Raw genomic sequence first — 20,542 nt, 5'->3', positions numbered from 1 at the left:
TTCTTTTTGATCACTTTCATCTCTAATGGGTCATTAAAGTCAATAAGACTCTTGTAGTTCATTTTATCCTAAGCCAGATAAATTATGCATTTTTAAGTTAGGAAGAAAGCAAACAGTTCCATCCGATCTTAATGGAGTAGCCAATATCTTTAATTTCCAACCATAAATTCTGCTCATCAGCAAGTGAAGCAACCTTGCCAAATTCCACATACACTTATTGATATTCAGGTTCTTTGTATTCTGAGATGATGTTACTGGCATTGACAACTGTCTGTGCACATGTGTGTAAGACAGAAGGCAGGTCCCAAGGACAAATGACCCTTCTTTACCGCTCACGTATAATGTCCTACCATCTTAAAAATGACTATCACAATCTCTAAGGAAAGTGGGAACGAATAACAACTTTTATGGATATCAGCTGCAACTCTGCTTCATATTTGGACCTTTGACTTATGAACATTATGCTTTCATCATTGAGATTTTACCATCTATTCTTAATGATTTTATAATACTTTTACTAAGTCTCAAAGTACCGTAAAGCCTCTCCTAGGAATTCTGGTGCATGGTGCAAATTTATTTGTGTCTAATCCCATCACAGGGGTAAGGAAGAAGGCTGCCCCCTATGAACACCTTAGTGATGGGACCCTGGGGGTACTAGCCAAGGGTGTTAACTCTAAATGGCAACACAGGTCTACAGAGCTCAAGATGAGATGTCAGGATAACCAACACCATTTGTAGGAAGGCCTCCACCCCCCTCCCCATGGATATCAACATCCTGCAATGAAGCCTCATTCATTCCACCAAGGAACAATTCTGAAAATACTATTCAAAGGAAAGCAGGAGGCAGTTTTATGGGCAACTTCTATTACAAATAAAAATATTCCTCAAGTGTGATGACCTCACTGCATTTCTCTATCTCCCTCTCCCCATCAAACTATCTTCCCACTTTGGGTAGCTGTCACAGGGAGACCTGCTTCTGAAGTCCCAGGCTATACAGATTTGAATACCAAGAGTTGACTTTAAAAAGGTGTAAGACATTTCCTTTCCATTATCACCTAGTTAAGCTACTCAGACTCTGACAGGCTAACAAGGTGCTAATGGCCTTGGCGTTCTAGCCCAGTTCCCAGCAGGTTGTTCCAAATGGGTCGAGGAGATTGATTTGCATGCAAAATCTCCTCTCTCCCTCATTCCAGTTCTTTGTACTCAGCCCCTTGATTTCTGCTCCCCAGATACCCTCAGAGTTTGCCCAAGAATGGAACAAAATCACATTGGCTCAGAATTTGAATTACCCCGTCTGTTTTTCTAAATGTGCCCCATTATTTCATCAAGCTTGTGTGTTAGGGAATGGGGGGTGGGGAGGGAAGAGAAAATAGCAAAGAGACTTGAGAAAAGAAAGGAAGAGATGATGACAGATGGATGCAAATGTTCCTTTTAAGTGGAGAAGAGCAGCTGATGTTGGAGCATGAAATTAAATTAGTACATCTGTGGTTGGATGCGTGTCATTCAAATCTGATATTCTAAATGGGCATCTGGCTACCTACTGTTTGACCAACTCCCTTTCAGAGGGCAACATTTTCCCAGATAGAAGATGGGTATCCACATAGTAAAGTGGTATGTGGCTTTTGTACAATCTATTTATATAAGACTTGAATTTAGGTTAAAGGCTGGGTACCCCTTAGCAATGGTTGAGGTGCAATCAGTCAATTGTTCACCCTGTGGAAAGGAAAGACACTAGAAACTTGGGAGTTTCTTTTTTTCTAGGTGAGGGATGTTTGTGGAGAGGCCTACAGGCCTGATGCCTGAATCTGTTACTAAAAACCTCTGCCTCAAACTGGGACCTACAACCCTGAGTGCTGAGGTTTACAAAATGTTTACAACCCTATCCATGCAGCAACAAAAACCAGTCTGTTTCTTCTGGACAAGGCTATAGAATTGTGCATCATAAAAAGTTATCCTGTGGTTCCCTCTTCCCTCCTAAACCCTGAGTGATTTTCTAGCTTCACATCTCCTTGCCAAGAATGGTTATGGTTCTGTGGAGTTCCTAGCTCTATATTCCTCCTCTCTCTATCCCAGCCTCTTACATCTCTTTCATTCTAGATTCATCTAAAACATTGAAAGGAATCATAGCTCTATAAAAACAAACATGTCTCCATAGTCAAAGGACCTGGGTTCAAATCCCACCTTTGATGGGGACTACTGGTATGGACAAATAACTTGAATTCCTTGGACCTCAGTTTCCTTTCCTATAAAATAAGGTGGTTGGACAAGGTGGCTTTTAGAATCTAGGTCTATTATCCTATGACCCAGATGCCAAGTACCCAGGATCTGAGTCCAGTCTTAGAGTATAGAGAAGCAGGGTGCTATAGTGAGTCAAAGAGACATGATTCAAATCATGCCTCAGAAACTTGCTAGCTACAGATGGTTGAGCAAGTCACTTAACCTCTCTGTCTCAGTTTCCTCAAAAGCAAAATGAGAATAATAATAGCCCTTAAATATGGGGTTGTTGTGAGAATCAAAAGAGATAAATATGTAAAACACTTTGCAAAGCTTAAAGAGCTCTATAAATGTTCACTATTTTAGCTTCACTTTGATGAGGAGGAGTAAAAAGCAAGGCTTGAGGACCAAGGATGCTTAAGAACGCAGCTGCTCTAAGAGTCTTCAAAAATCATTCAGGAACAACAGTTAATTTGTCGCCAGACCTGAGCTGGTAATTGTAAGGCAGAAGGGGAGCGAGCTGTTCCTGAAGAGCAACACTGCCACACAGGGATGGCAGCTAGAGGAGAACAGATTCCAAAAGGCAATAATGGAGGGGTGGGAGCTCCATTGCCCATAGCCCCATAGGCTTGCTGGTGGCTCAAATACACAGCAGGATGGGCATCGCAAGCCCAGGCCCCTAAGCCACTTATGGTTCAAACTTATGGTTTTGTTTTTTAAATAGGGTCTGCCTGTCACTCATGAGACAACACAGTCAGGGAGTCTGGAGCACTGAAATAAAGGTATTCTCTGAATTATCTAATAAGGAATGAGGGGCAGGGAACCAGGAAACTTAACTATGTGCCACAGCATAAAAGCAGCCGTCAGTGGTGACACTGGGTCTCCTGGGCCAGTTAAATTTTAGCATATATTCATCCTGGAGGTTAAAACTAGTCAAATCTGGTTTCACCAGCTCACAGCAATGGACTGACAATCTCCATTGTCCTCTACAGCACTATTGCTCTAAAGTAATTATGGCCCATGAGAGTTTTCCAAATGGCCAGTGGGCAAGATTCACAAACATGTTACAGTAAAAAGATATTCTCCACCGTGATTTGAATTTGCATTAGAAAGTAACTTAAAAACAAAGATTTTTGAATGCATAACCATAATAGAAATGAAAGACAATGGTGGGGTCATGGGGGGGGAGAGGGAAAGAGAGAGAGAGAGAGAACTATCCTTTGTATTAGGGTGAGATTTGGGTGCTTGATCAGTTATCTCCACTCTACTCTCACTATTATTTATTGAGTACATCCTATATATTGAACATTTGTCTCTTCCTGCCCCTCTTTGAACTCAGTAAGTGTAAACAAACATCCTCCCAAATGATACAAACTACCATGACTCTCTTTTCTTACTTTGCTCAAACCAAAATAATTGTACTACTGCCAGGTACTCATAGCCAGACATTTTCTATACATGACAATAGGGCCCACAAGTAGCTACAGGGCCCTTAAAGAAAGGATAGAAGGAAACAAACATTTATTAAGCACCTGTTTTGTCCCAGGCACTGTGCTAAATGCTTTTTCCAAATATTACCTCATTTGATCCTCACAACAACCCTGGGATGTAGGTGCTATTATCATCCCCATTTCACAGTCAATAAAACACTGAGGCAAACAGAGGTTGAGTGACTTGCCCAGAGTCACTCAGGTAGTTAGTAAATGAGGCAAGAATTGAATTCTAGTCTTCCTGACTCTAGGCCCAATTGTGACAAAGGGAATGGGAGGCTACATAAAAAGTGGTTAAGAGGGATGGTGTATATGGGACAATGGAGAGAACACTGGATTTGTAAACAGAGGATCTGGGTTCAAATTTCAGTTCTGCTCCTTACACACTAAGATGCATGACTATCCAAATGTATTGCCCAGTACAGATCCTGGTGGCTGTTATCCACAATCATCAAGACATTTCCTCTCCTTTTACAGTGAATACAATGTCTAGCTCACAGTCTCCCTCTCAAACCCAACTTCTGCCATGATAATAAGTGACTTTAACATGAGTTGATGTTCCCTCAATGCCCTAATCTCCCAACTTTTCAGTCTGCTCCCCTCCCAGGACCTACTTCTCCACTCCACTTCAGTTTCACAAAGATGGTAATAATCTTGATCTTGTCACCACCTGCAATTCTCCACTTCCATGATCAAACCCTCTGAAATCCCTTTATCCAATCACAGCTTTCTATTCTATATCTTCCTACGGCTTATTCTTCCCAGATCTATTCTTTGTCCTCACTGTGACTTGAAATTGCCCTACCCGTCAGTATTCTGTCAGGTTGTCATGCCTCTGACTGTAATCTTTTCCCTTTCTAATTTTGACATCCCTGGTGAATGGACTCTATACTATGTCCAACTCTATATTATGCTCTCTACTCTTGAATCCATCCATTGCTCCCTCGTTTAATGACTACTATTACCTTGCAAAACCTGAACCCTGAATTACTCCTGCTTCTCATCTCCTACTCACATTTTGCTGAATGATGCCAGAAGAAGTAATGTAACTGTGCCGATTAGATTCTCTTCAAATCTGTTATTTAATCTAACCTGGACCCTTACTTCAGCAGGGCAATTATTTGATTTCTTAATTGATTTTCTATTCCATTCACCACAAAAGACTCTAAATTTTCTCTTCTCTCCTCATGTCTCCTGTATCACCTCTTCCCTATATTCTCTCAATTGAGGACTCTGCCCCATACTTGCTGAAAAAAATAATGAGGCCACTTGCCAAGATCTCTCTGTTCTCCCCTTCTCCTCATCTGACAATACTCTCTTCTTTACCTCCCAACCCTTTCTTATCACCATTCACCATTTGTTTCTTCACTCAAGTCTCTGATAAAGAAGAAGCTATTTTCCTCACCAAGTCCAAACATATAACCGTTCTCATCTCCTCCCATCTTCCCCAGCAGATTATTCCCATTATCATCCCTTATGTCCCTCTGATATTCAATCTCTTCCTATGTATTGGCTCCTTCCCAGGTGCCTGCCAGTATGAACAAGTCTCCTCACTGTTAAAAAACAAACAAAAAAAACAAAAAAAAACATCCTTACTAAATCCTTTTGTTTATCTGAATATTTTTTAGTTCTCTTTTGGATTACAAATAAATACACTAGGAAAAGGACTCTTGTGATCTGGAGAATATGGTAAAGGACATGTATAGGAAACAGAATTGTGTGCTAGATACAGGGGAGTAGGCATGGAGATCACAGGTACTGGAGTTTGGGACCAAAATGATAGTAATAAGAATAGCTGATACTTAAGTAGCTTTTAAAGGCTTACGAAGAACTTTATATACATTGTTTCATTTGACACTCATTTTAGAAATGAGAAAATTGAGGCTAAAAAATATTTAAGTGACTCAATCATAATCAAATACATGTTTGTGCATATTTGTTTGCTTATTATCTTCTCCATTAGATTGTGAGCTCCTGGATGCCAGGGGCTGTCTTCTGCCTTTCTTTGTATCCCTAGCACTTAGCACAGTGCCTGGCATATAATAAGCAAGTGAGAAATGCCTGTTAACTAAGCAAAGAGTCCCTCAGCTAGGAAGAAATTAGGAACAGGGCATGATTTGAACTCAATTCTCTCAGAGAGCTTTTCATTCAAGACAAAAGCCCAAGAATAAAGATAGCCAAAGTTTCTGAACCAGTTTAGAAAAAACAAACAAACTTGATTTTCAGGAAGTTGGTACTCAAGGAATTTTTATTTGTGGCAGAATTCTTTATATTTAGTTTTTGTAAATTATCCCAAAGATATAGTCACAGGGCGGTCAATATTTGCTCTGTGAGTAGCTATGCTATGAATCCAACGCTGGCAAAATGTAGAACTGCTCAGAAAAGAAAGAAGGGAAAGGGGTTGAATTAAGTTTGAAATTCCAGTGCTTCTCCCAATAGACAGATGAAGACCAAAGCATCTATTGGAAGGGGGAACTAGTAGTCAGTTCTTAAGATTATTCTAATGAGAGATTTCAGCTGGCTCAAGACTACATAGAATGATGGGCAGCAACTCATTGTTTGACTCCCACCTTTCTCCTTCCCCCATGCTTAGTTCACTTCACTCTCCTCCCTCAACCAGCAGACACACACACATATACACTCTATGGATAGTCAAGGAAATTTAGTCCCCATCATCTCCATTAAAGTCACTTGTTAAAAGAGAGAAAGAGAGAGACAGAGAGAGAGAGAGAGAGAGAAGGGGGGGGGAAACCTTTCCTGCTATTGTCTCATTAAAATGCCACTTTTGAGTCATTTAAAAAGGGTCAGGTTCAATGTTGGCTCTAAAACCTTTGACAGCTACTATAATTGCCTGGAGGTCGAATACCGGTGATGGCTCTCACAAGTTTAATTTCATAGTTTCTGCCAACCTATTAACATATACACCAGGGCACAAAAATCACAGGAAATTAGAGATGGGGAGAAAACTGGCTCCATTTGCCACTGGGAATCTCAACCACTTCCCTGAGTCTGGATACATCTGTTCCCATAAGCAAGAGGCTATTTTCTCAAAAGGGGGATAGCTGCTCAATTTAAGTGAAGATTTCAGGCAAGTACAAGAGAGTGGCATGGCCCAGTTTTGTTCTTTCTTTGTCTGTCACTGTGTCACCCCAAATGGCAACTCTATCCATAATTAGATTGGAATTTGATTCAACATTCAGAGGTGAAAGGGAGATAAATTTGGGCAAGAATACCTATCTGATTGATTTACCTCTAACAAACACTTGACCTGCTTGTGTTTGATTCTACTTTAGTATAGCAAGGGACTCTATTTAAACACAGTCATTGGGGTATTGCAACCTGCCAAATGCAACTGATTGACAATGAGGCAGTATGGTGTGGTTAATAGTACTCCAGTCAGAAACAACTGGTTTCGAATCCTGTCTTAGTTGCTTAATAGCTCTGTGAAAGTGATAACTTCTCTGAAACTAATTTTTCTCTTCTGTACAATCACAGAATTTGACTAATTTGCCTCTAAGATCCTTTCCAGGTCTAACTCTTCTTTGTGACTATAACAACCACTGAACCAGAAGCTGTAACATTCTGGCGGTCAGTTAAAGACTTTATTGATCATCACAGCCACAGCTAATGGACATCATTTTGCTAGCTAACTAACAGAACCAAAAGGTTATGGAATCCATGTGATATCTTCAGCCAAAGTTGAAATCTAAGCATAAGGTCCCTTCGATAGCAAAGAAAAGGTTTCTGATTCCTCTTTAACTCTTCCTTCCCTACAACGCACAATCTCCCTTTGGCATCCTGCCATCCTTCTCCCAACTTATCCACAGACCCCTTTTACAGAGAAGAGATAATTCCCCTCTTTACGTAGTGAGCTATGGAAGAGCTAGGATTTGAACTCAAGTCCTCTGACTCCAAATCCAGCTCTTCCTACTGCATTATGTTACCACAAGAGCTATTTTCTGACCACCTCTTCCTAAGCCTACACTTGTGTTGGTGATTTTCTTGAAATCAAGTGCAGGATTTTAAAACTAGCTCTGTTAGATTCAATAGTAATTTATTTGGACCACTGCTCTAGTTTGTTGAGAACTTTGGGGATCTTAATTCTGTTAACCAACATGTTACCCATCCTTCTCAGCTTTGTATGATCTGCAGATTTCATTAGCATGCCTTATATGTCTTCATCCAGGTCATTGATAAAATATTTAACTATAATAAGGACAAAGAACTGGGGTACTCCATTCTAGGCTTCCGTCTAAGTTGACATGAATGAAATTAATCTACTAATCAATACTACTTGACTCGAATTATTCAACTAATTCTGAATCCAACAAATGATGGAATCTCTGAGTACCTCTTCCCAGTGGGAGTTGGCACTTGAGTTAAGAGTTTTATACAGGTAAGAGTAGTTGAGCTATGAGTTCTCTTCCATATTTGTCATTTTGTGAATATAAGTCTAGCCACCAATTTCTATTTAGATATGCAGACACTATCTATTTGGATTATGTTTGGGGAAGGGAGAAGCACATGAAGGAAGGAATATAGATCCAAAGTTTCTGTAATAGAAACATAGACTTCATTATTTAGGTTTGGAATCAGCAGCATGGTCTACCCTCTGCCTTCACAAAACAACAAAACAAAACAAACAAACAAAAACTTTCACTATTTTCTTTGCAGTCCAGAATTTGTATCTTGTCTCTACTTAAATCCAAATGCCTGTTTGTTTTTTAATTTCTCTCCTCCTCACTCAAGGCAACTTAGCAATGGCTAAGGGAATATTGTGTTTTTCTAAACAAGAAATCCATATGCTATATTGACAATCCCCACTCCCATCACCTACATATTCACCTAAAAATCCAAATATGAGCATAATGACCCTCCCTCCTGTCAATAAGCTACCCCAGTGCAAAGCAATACACCATCTTGAGGCTGAAGTGCCTGTTCTGTAGGATAGATTAGGGGCATCTCTTCTTGGAGGCAAAGGAATGAATTTTTATGACTTCTAGCTTCCCATTACCAGGTCAAGTATCTTAGAATCATGGAGCTAAGAAGGAATTTATAGGCCATCAAGTCCATCCCCCTCATTTTATAGATGAGGAAACTAAAGTCCAGAGAAATTAAGTGATTTCCCCAGGGTCACATGGTCAGTAACTGTCTTAAGCCAGGTCTTTCTGACTCGAGGTCCAGGACTCTAGCCATTGCACCAATCCAGAATTCTTTGGGGCAAAAAGTCAATAGGGCCATCCTCTTTAAATCCTATAGGTAGTGGAAGTTGGCATTTAGCCCTCATCTTTTTTAAACATTTCTCTCCTTAGTGTCTCGTTTTAAACCAGCCAGCCAGCACTGTCACTTGACATTCAGATGGTGTGCTGTTCCCTTCATCCTGTCGGCTACAATGCTCCTAGATGTTGATTTGGGGGTTTGTATATGGGTGCTGGATTTTTTTTCTTTCCTTTGCTCTTCCCTGTTGCCAGGAGGTGATGCTCCTCCTTCCCCCTGCCCCCCTCCTGCCAACCTCCTGATTTGATGCTTTATGGCTGTTTCATCAGGGCCATTGTTAGAAGAAGATGGGTCTTCTCACAATGTGCCCTGACAGATGGCTTCCTCCATCTACAGACAAATCAGCCTAAGGAAAGAGGCTTTATTATTGTGCCTGTACCGTTATATTCTAAATGTACCTGCTCAGGACCGGGTCAATCAGCCCTAGTAGGGCAGGGAGGAAGGTGAAGAAAAAAGGTATTGATTTTACCATACACACACACACACACACATGCACAAATTTAAACATATTCTCTTTTTCTGATAAAAGAATAAAGACCTTAACTTTTACAATTCATAACCCCTTCCCTTACAAAAATCTTGCAAAGAATCAGAGATTTATGGGGATCTCTGGATATAATTTAGTCTTGTCTGTGTCTTACCCATATTATTCCTAGTGAGATAGGGCCCTCTTTCATTTTTAAACATCTTCAGAGAATAAATTATAAAATTGGTTGTTGGTCAATCATTTGGTCATGTCTAATGCTTCATAACCCCATGGACCATACTTTCCTTGGGGTTTTCTTGGCAAAGATACTGGAGTGGTCTGGCATTTTCTTCTCCAGTAGATTAAGGCAAACAGAGGTTAAGTGATTTGCCCAAGGTCACACAGCTAGTAAGTGTCTGAGGTCAGACTGGATCCCAAGTCTTCCTGACTCCAGGTCCAGTACTCTATCCACTGAATCATCCAGCTGCCCCAAATTATAGAATATTTGATGGGAAAAGGAGTTCAATGAGACACAATAGAGATATAGTGGAAATTACACTAATCTAGAGATCAGGAGATCTGGGTTCTAACCCTGACTTGGCCACTAACCTGCTATTCAACTTTGGAAAAGTAACTCCCCCCTCCATCTGAGCCTCAGTTTCCTCATCTATAAAAATGAGGACATTAGACTAGACTGTCCATTTTGTTTTGTCTTTGTAAGCCTAGCACCTAGTACCTGGAAAATAATAGACACTTAATAAGTAACTCTTTTAAACAAATAAATGAATCTCTAAAAGTCGACTTTAGTCCTTCACTTCACAGATAGGGACATTGAGGACCAGAAACCTTATGTGACTTGCCCAACATCACACATTAGTAGCAGAGATTGGGATAAAAGCTAAAACCTTTGGGGGCTCAGTATAGATTCCCCCTCATTAGGCTAGCTTTCTCAGCAATACCCCCAATTTCATAAGATCATAGATTTAGGACCGGAAGGAATCTAAGAGGTCATCTTGTCCAAACGTATTAAAGGACAAACAAGAAAACAAAGGTCCAGAAAGATTAATGAATTTGCTCAAAGTTAAGCAGGAAATAACTTGCAGAGGTGGGATTCTAACTTAGGTCTTTGGACTCCAAATCCAGCCCTCATTCCACCGTGTCACTTACTCTCTGATATCTAATACAAGGCACCTAGGTGGCACAGTGGATGGAGTGCCAAACCTGGCATTAGGAAGGCCTCCATTCAAATGCAACCTCAGACACTTACTAGCTGTGTGATCCCATGCAAGTTACTTTATGTTTGCCTCAATTTTCTTCTCTGTAAAATGGGAATAATAATAGTGCCTACCTCTTAGGATTGTTATAAGGATAAAATGAGATCATATTTGTAAAGTGTTTTGTAAATCTTAAAGTGCTATATACTTGTTAGCTGTTACTATTATATCTAATGATATTTCTCTTTCCTATGTCTAAGTTTCTTAGAATCAAGAAATTATTCTTCCCAGTTTCATTCTTCTGCTTCAAGTTTACTTTTCTTTGGTCATCTCTAGAAACATGTCATTTACGTACCCCCCACACACAAAAAATTATTAGAATCTTTCTATTTCCAGGACATGGCATTAGTCCTCAAGGTGAAAACTCATCCTCCCCTCCATTCAGCTTTTGTTTCTTTGAGTCATTCTCAGATAAGCCTTCTATGATATGAAAATCTATTTAAAATGTCTCCTTGAGAGGCCTGTGAGCATTTGGCTTGACACTAGCCCCATCAGATTTATTTAATGAGTTTCAGAGACTGTTTGTCTTATGACTATAATAACAGAAGCTCTGCCAGGAAGGCTATTAAACTTAGAGCTACTCAGTGACCCATGTCTCTCACTGGACTCTATCACCTGCCTCCCAGACAAGACAAAATCCAAGGAGCAAAGTCTTTATTCTTTATATAGTTAGTTGCTTCTCTTTATTAACCTAATATAGCAAAGGGAAACGAGCTATATTATCTTTCCATTCTTTTAAGTTATATTGGGAAGTGAATTTTCTTCAGATTGGAAAGACATTTCCATTTTACAGATAGGAAAAACTGAGGACAATGCTATGTCAGAGTCACTATCTGGAGATGTATATCTGGGTTATATATAACTTTTATCCCCAGACTTACTCCTTTTTTTTTTCTTTTTTGCCAATGGAACCTTCCCTAACATCAGCCTCTAATGCAGACTATCCAACAATGACAACTTGGTTTTTGAGGAAAGTGAAAGGCAGTGATTTTAGCAAACCCTGAGAAAACACACCAAAAGTACTGGTTGATTGAACCCTGATAGTGGAAATCTCATATCAAACAAGCAATCAACAAGGATTTATTAACTGCCTGGTAAGCTTTTAATAAATGTTATATTTCTTTTCTATGTTCCAGGCACAGTGCTATGTCCAAGAAATACAAATATAAATATAAATATGAAGAATGAAACTTTTACTTGCAAAATACCTGTATTCAAACATAAGCCCTTACAGCAATGATCTATCCATCATTACTACAGCCTCAGGAAATGGACACTCAACTCTCTATTATAATAACTCATACATATAACGCTTTAAGGTTTACAAGGCATTTTCTTCAGCATAACCTTGTGAGGTAGGTAGTAGAAACATCCAATTTTACAAATGACAGAACTAAAGATTTGTGACATACCTATGGTCACTCAGCTACTAAGTATCAAAGCCATATTGGAACCAAGAATCTCTTATCTAAGGCCAGATCTCTCTCTCTCTCTCTCTCTCTCTCTCTCTCTCTCTCTCTCTCTCTTTCTCTCTCTTTTTCATCACCATTTTCCCTCCAACTTTCCTAAAGAAAGGAAGCTAAGATGTGGATTATGTAGAGTGGTGGTAACTTAAAAAAATTATTCATGTTTAGCATTGGAAAGAATTATGACAACACCTCATTTATCTGACATTTTAGAGGAATGAGAGGTTCTGCATAAGTGAATTCCTGAATCTTATAGCTTTAAGCAACAATGTTTTATTGTCCACTTTAGCCCCTTTTATAGACTTTCTTTTTCTATAAGGCATTAAAACTTCCTTCACGTCATAAGACACTACGCTGAATAGAATTCAAGCTTTTCTCAACTATTATATAGTTATATATATTTTATATAACTGTATAGCAGTTTATGCGTATGTATGCATATATAGGTGTGTATATATACACATGCACACACACAGAGGTGTGTGTGTATGTGGCTATCTGAGGCTTAAAGTGCTGTAAAAGAAAAAAGTATTCTATCACCCTTTCCTTCCTATCTCAATTTTCAATAAGGAAAATGGACTCCCCAATTCTTATATTTATTTGCTCTTCAAACACACTCCAACTACTGTAGGAAAAGTTGCTACATGTATCGTTAAAAATTATTTAGATGGTTTTGAGCTCAAAGTCTAAGAGTTCTTCTCACCAAGTGAAAAAGTAGACCATCTGGGGGGACTACTATGAAAAAGTAGTTTATTCCCAAGCAGAAAAGGGAATGCTGAGGAATAAAGAATCATAGAAGGATTAGGACAAAATCCAGAATTACTGCTTCAATCAGTTAGAAGAATGATATTCAAGCCTACTTAGGACATTAATAGTTTTTGCAAGGCTACTAATGTAGCAGTTCACATTTCACCTTTGCTGAAGACAATCTGATCAGTCACCCAATGAGAACTTTCTTATGGGGGCCTCCTTCTTTAATATCAATGCTTTCTTTATCACAAGCCTCATCCTGCTATTCCTGATGCAACTACACCTGGTCCAGGACAGGCTGTCCTTGTCACTGGCATTCAAAGGTCTTCTAAGCTCCATTGAAGTTCACAGGGTTGAAGCTAGATTGAAGAAAACAGAAAAGGGAGAAGCAAGGTCTTTGGTACAAGGCTGACTAGCTGAATTCACGTTCCGTGTACAGAGTAGGGCCCCAAGGACCATGGCACTACCACAAATCTAGACTAGGGAAGGATATTTCTTTTCTCCACATCCCTTCACCCCCAAATTGGAGCTATAACTTATCTGCTTGAACACTTACTCCAAGTCAACAGCTTTTCTGGCTCAGCAGCCAACTGGGGGAACTAAATCCATAGATGAGTCATGCATAACCAGAAGCAGACAAAAGATTTCTGTATCTGCTCAAGATATATATCTCTATCTCTATCTCTATATAGGTATATATGCATATGTGTATGCATGTATGTGTATATATGCAGAGACACACATATGTATATGCATGTATATATGTGTGCACGTGCATGTATCTATACATATACACAAACATTACACATCTATACACATACATATATGTAGGTATATATACAAATATACACATATACATATATGCACATGTATACACATATGCACACACGCATATACACCCACATGGTTCCCCAGAAGCAGGTAAAGAAGTAGGTAGCTTGCTATATGTATATGTATGCATTGATACATACATACATGTGTGTAATTATGTCCTCAGTGACTATTGAGGTAGATTCAGACTACCAGACTTTTAAAACTCTTATGTCTATTTTTTTTTCATTGTATCACCCCCTTTGAGATTCACTTGCCTAACACATATTAACCCTGGAAATTTGAGTCCCCAGAGGATTGGCTGCTACCACTTTCAGGGTTCTTAGATTTACTCTGTGTATGTGATTATCCTCCTCCCTAGATCATAACTCCTCACCAATGTGTTTATTTACTTTTTTAACAAAGGTATTTACTCAAATGCATATTAAGAACAGGATTTACAAGGCATTTACCCCCAACACCAGAGACACTCTGTCTTATACAAAAATACCAGTCCAGGAAGAAGGAAGAATGAGCAAAAACTGAGAGGAAAAATAGCAGAAAAGAAGACATAGAAGGAATGCATGTGGCTAAAGTAGCTTGTAACTCCCGAACCACAGGCCCTCAGTGCCCTTTCTCACTCCAAAGGGTTCTCAGATGTTCATCCTAAGGCATGGGAGAAATGCTGGCTGAGTCAATCAATCAATTAGCATCTATTAAGTGCCTACTATGTGCTTCTGGGTGGCTGCTCCCAGACTGAGCTGGGAAGTTGTCTTTGCACTAGAAAGAGAATTTCACATAGTCCGTTTTGCTGAGGGTTTTGCATTTTTGCAGACACCCCGGAAATCCTTTGGGGGCAGCAGCTGGGGATGTTTTGCAGGCATGCACTTGGTGCAGTGACTGTGCTGGATAGGCTGCCAATTCACTGACCTCTTGGATTTGCTTACTTGTCAGTAGTCATAGGCTCTCCCTCCTTCATCCACAGGCTAGGTGGAGTGGTGCTACAGAGCCACTAATTATCTCCATGACACCAAGAAAGTCTACTTAACTTCTCTGCCTCAATTTCCTCAGTGGCAAAATGGGGATAATAACAGCCCTTTACAGCATTATCGCGAGAATGAAATGAGATTATAGTTGTAGCCCTTTGTACAGTGCCTGACACATAGTAGGTGTGTCTGTTACATAGTAGGTGCTTTATAAATGCTTATTTACCCCATTAGTTCCTCACCTCTAAAGTTGTTTTTCTCTTACCAGCCAGAGTTGTGAGAAGTCTTTTTCCTCCTATTTGACAAATCCTTCTGGGTTCAAAAGCACTTACATAAGATACTTCTTGTTTCTTCACTAGGTGATTACTTTCAATTCAGTCAGTTACAACTCCCACAATTCTTAAGCAATATTATGTTAAATGAGGGTGTAGGGAAAAAGTTGTCAAGGCAGTCTTTGCCCTGGAGGCAAGTTCCTAATCTCTGAGGAAGTCTGTTCATACGCATTTGAAGGCTTTCCCTTTCTAGGAAAGTTTATTTTGTATCTGAAGACTTCCCTTTAAATGTCTCCATCTTTCAGCTCCAGTGCACACACCTTCAACTTTTGTTTACACCCTCTCCACAGTGAGAAATTTGCAATCCCTGAAAATAAACTTGAGAGACTCCAGGACATCTGTGGGTGTGTCAGAATTTTGCATTTCACATAGTTCACATGGTTAACACAGGTTCAATGCAAAAAAACTGGGCACTTTAAGCGTGACTCATATTTATACAGTCATATAGCACAAGTGAAAGAGTTGCACACAGTAGTCAAATGTGTAAGTCCCATGAACATTTAGGGAAATACATATCAGCAATTTATACCAAATATCACATACCATCATAGACATCAAAATTGCACTCATGGTAACTATACATACATACACACATACATACATACACATGTGTATATATGTATATGTTTATGTATATAGTACTATAAATAAATATTATATAATACTGTAGCAAAAATCCATGGCATAATACAATAAATAACAAAATATATTGCAGTGGCCTATATTCCACATAATTCATTAATGAATTGCATCCAGCTTTACAAGTAACCATCTCTCCTATTTCCCCTTTTGCATTTTAAGTAAGCCTGGTTAAAAGCCAAATAGACTTGGCACTTCTGGAGAGACCTCTTGAGCTTCTAGAATGGTTCATGCTAGCTATCACAGTTTCCTATGGATGCACTCTACAACTGGGTTGTCATTTTGACTCTGGGTTGTCTCCGGGTTGCATTCTCCCTCTTTAGCTAAAGAAGAGTTCTTCTTTACTTTAGATATACTTGATTGAGTTATAATTCTCTAGTGGGTACATCTTCCAAATTTCATTCTCATTAGAATGAGCTCTTACCTGCTCTTTTAGCATCATCATCATCATCATCATCATCATCATCATCAACATCATTGATAACATTTACATAGCACTTAATATGTGCCAGGCACCATGCTAAGTGCTTTGCAATTATTATCTCAACAGCTGGGTGGGCTCTTCTTAGCATCTTCTTAGCTGGCTATCCATCATTACTGTCCACTGGCTGATCGGGTTCTGACTATCTATCCAGAAATAAAAGTTCCCATGCATTGCCTTTGTAGGGCCCAGTTCATTCTCTGGGACTAATTTGCAAAGATTAGCAAGTTACATTTGTAAATACAGTTACAGATAGTTATATCATTGCTGGTGGCATTGGATGCATGCACTAAAAATGCCCCATGCTGACTAAATTGAGATCTTTGCTCTAATTTTAAGTTCCCTAGTATATTGGGCACTGTGTATTTGAAGTGCTCAGGCTATGGGTCTCCCTGAGGGTGGTAAAGTGTGTTTCTAAACTTCATTTCCATAAGCAGTTTTCTCTCAAAGTTTTTACCTTGATCAGAGTGAATTCTGGCTGGGAAGTCATATACTATAAAGTATTATTTCCCATAATACCTTAAGAACTGTGGTAGCTTTCAGGTTCCTGTTTGGATATGAATACGCATACCAAGTGAAATGGTCATTCTCCACTAGAATATGGCTCATGTTCTTACTATTTACATCCAGAACCCAAAAGACAATGCTTACAAGCTCCAACGATTATCCAATTAATGGTTTTTTTTTTTACTCTCCAAATGTGCTACAGGGGTTAGTGATGCTTTCCAAAGGGAAAGAGGAAAAGAGGGGATGAAGGAAGGAGAGATAGAGGGAGAAAGGGACTGATTAAATACCTACTACATATTAGATACTATGCTAAGTGTTTTATAAATGTTACCTCATTTGATACTCACAGCAGCCCTGGGAGATAGGTGCTATCATTTTATAGTTGAGGAAACTGAGGCAGACACAGGTTAAATGACTTGCCTAGAGTCACACAGCTACTAAATATCTGAGGCCGTTTCAACTCAGGGCTTTTTGACTCCAGGCCCAGATCTGTATCTACGGTGCTACTTAGTTGTCTTTGGACACATTGAATATAAACAGCACACTTCTACTGGATGTATTTCTCACTAGTTGAAGGGTTATCTCATGACCCAAATGTTGAAATTCATCATGCAACATCCTCATGGCCACCACACAAAGTGCATAAGGCAGCATGCTTTACCTGCTTCCTGGTACCATTTCTAAGGTCAGTTACAATCTGGTACAACACTCCATAATAGAGCTCCAACCTTCACCACTGTCTTAACAGTAAGGTTCCCACAAGGGATCAAAACATGAGCTCCTGTGGATCAGCCCCTCACTTTGCTTCTCATAGTACCACTCATATTCCTTCATCAATGTATTTCTTCTAGTCTCCAGTCATCGAAGACATCAGACAACCAAGGTGAAGAAGATTGGTTTGGTACAACAAAATTCCAAATTATATACTGGTAGTATGTCTTTGGGTAGAAGTCCCAAGCCTGCAGTGGCACTTTCATTTGATTGCTAATTTGTTCCCTGGTTCTTGCGGCTAGCCTCCACACCTTTTATCAGCAGTGCCTCACTTCTCGTTCATTCACATTCATGTTGAACTTCTTTGATTTCTCCATCTTGACTCCATCCTGGATACATTTTCCTCCATCCTTTTAGTTTTCTTTTATGTGTTGTCTCCAACCTTAGATTGCAAGCTCCTTGAGGGCAAGACCTGTTTTTCTTTTTCATCTTTATAGTCCCATTGCTTAGCACAGTGCCCAGTACATAGTCAGCACTTAATAAATGTTTATTTAAACATTAAATAAATAATTTTTGACATTATATATTTGACAATATATATTTGACAATATTTGACAATAAATAATTATTGACATTGCCCTAATTTCAGTGTTATAAAGCTTCACTGGCATAATTTCCCTTGCTCAATGCTGCTTCTCCTTCTGCGATATGTGTATATATGCATGCGTATATATGTATATACATATACATATACCATATATACATGTGTATATCACATATGTGAGAGATATATGAGAGAGATAAAACCCTGGAACTAGAAGGGACTTCAGGAACTATCTAGTTCCGTGAAGAAGCCCATCTACAACATCCAGGAACTTTCCCAGACAGAGGATCCCCATCAGCAGATTGGTTAAATGTGCCATGATGGGTTTCCTGATTTGTGGTCACCCCTGTGCCATATACCACAAGCACAACAGGTCTTATCAAAGCCATCGAGCTTGGCACAGATTTATATGTTCACAACTTCCAAGCTCTACATTTTATGGCTTATTGTGGAAGCATCCCCCATCTTCTGCCTAAGAAACCGTGACACCACAGCAACCGGCCCACCTACCATAAGGATGGAGTGGGTAGTTAATTTACCAGCAGGAAAGTTGACAGGAAAAGTCAGTCTTAAAAAAAAAAAAGAGGTTGTCTAATCAACTGTATCTAATTAAGTGGAGGTAAATCACTAATAAGATTATTCATAGCTCTTTATGGGGAAAGGAAGAAGGGGAAAAGAACAGTCAAAGGGGAAGCTGTCTCCACAGACTGACATGGTAGGAAGGGTAAAGAAAATAGTATTTACTTATTGAATTTGAGGGCATTGCTTGACGGCAAATTTTTTCCAGTGTTTGAAACCTGAATTTTCCTTCATATGTATAGTCAACTCTCAATATGCCCTGCTAATATAAAAAAGGGTGCAGTGGTGCATATAATCCCAAAGAATAGATAATCAAAAGGTCATATGTATTTAGCTTTAGAAGTATCCATTCATTCATTCAACAAATCCCTTGCTTAATGGTACATTGGTGAAACTGAAGAAAAGCTGGCTTTATAGAAAACTTTGGTTAAATGAATCTCATTTCTTCACTAACTGCTATTATAAAATCTGAGTTGTGTTTCTCCAGGAGGGAAAAAAAATAATTGTTTTTTTTCTCATTATGAGAGAAAACATAATGTATTAGAGAGAGAGAGCAGGCCTCAAATCCAAGAAGACCTGGGCTTCAAATCCTGCCTTTGACTTATTAGTTGTAGAACTCTGGGCAAGTCCTTTTCACCTTTCAGTGGTCAAGATTCTCAGATTATAAACTGCAGATAAGGTGTTGACTTGCTTTAATAGGGGGAGTTCCCTATACCAATGAAATCCTTATACTTCTCTGGTCCTTATACTTACTTATCCAATCCTTATACTCATCTCTCCATCTTTTGCCCAATTTCTTACCTTGCCTTAAATCACTGAATGGATGTTGCCTCAGACAAACTAAGACCTGTTAAAGACCCTAGCTTAAAAAGGCCAAGATCCCCCACTGCATCTGGGGTCATCTCCAGTCATCTTGATCTATGTTTTGCCACTGGACTCAGGTGATCCTGGAGGAGAGAGTGAGGCTGATGACTTTGCACAGTTCTGCCTCTCTTAAATCTAATTCATTTGCGATGACATCACCCTCCTGATGACATTGGTCCTCTTCAAGAATGAAGAACAAACAACAACTTATTCCTCCAATTGATCATACAAATCATGCACTTAGTGTAACCTTTGACTCATAGAGTCAGCTGTATGGGATTCTCACTTCTTTGGTGGAGATTGATTATTCAATGCCTTATGCCTGTGTGAGAGCCAAGAGGAGTTGGTGAGAGGCTGAGAGAAGAAAGATTCGGAATCTTCTGGCTTCTAGTTTTGAGAGAAAAGATGCACCATTCTAACTTCTCTTCATGTTCTTGAAAAAATAGAAATTTATTTCCTCAGAGAAGGACTCTGTGAAAAAGCCAACATGTAGAGGAGCTGGCAATCTCTACAATATCCCTATCCCCAACTTAACTTTAGGGAATTTCCCCCTTGGGAGAGATCTGAGATTCTCTCTTTGTTGAGCTGAGTTATCTCACTCCCAAAAAGAAATCATTCCTTTTGAATTGTCTGGTATATATTTTTTGTATGTATAGTTTCTCTGATTTCTGTTTTGCTATTGACTTGGATAAATGGATTTATTCGCTATTTTCTATGTGTTCATTATAGAACCAGAATTTGGTGGAAAGAAAGTCAAGTCTTGGATGCTGATATTCAGCAAAAGTGACACAAAGGATATCACTAGAGTAACATAGGATTGGGAAAAAAATGGATTAGTTAAGTAATGAGAGCAAAGGATAACCACTGAACCACCTATGTACTTCATGTAATATCAAGAGACCTAGAGCAGAGTTCATAGACCTGGGGTCTATGAAGATCTACACATGCACACATAAATACATGCATATATACATCCACATAGATGTATCCACACAGATATATGCAGATATATGTATATATGTAGCATGTGGTCCTTACATGTGTGCACACATGTGTATTTACATATACACATATCACATGTGTATTGTGGAT

The sequence above is a fragment of the Vombatus ursinus genome, unplaced genomic scaffold (genome assembly GCF_900497805.2).
Source record: "Vombatus ursinus unplaced genomic scaffold, bare-nosed wombat genome assembly UNPS02014798.1, whole genome shotgun sequence".
Classification (NCBI taxonomy): domain Eukaryota; kingdom Metazoa; phylum Chordata; class Mammalia; order Diprotodontia; family Vombatidae; genus Vombatus; species Vombatus ursinus.
The sequence above is the reverse complement of the archived record's forward strand: the minus strand, read 5'-3'. Positions refer to the sequence as shown.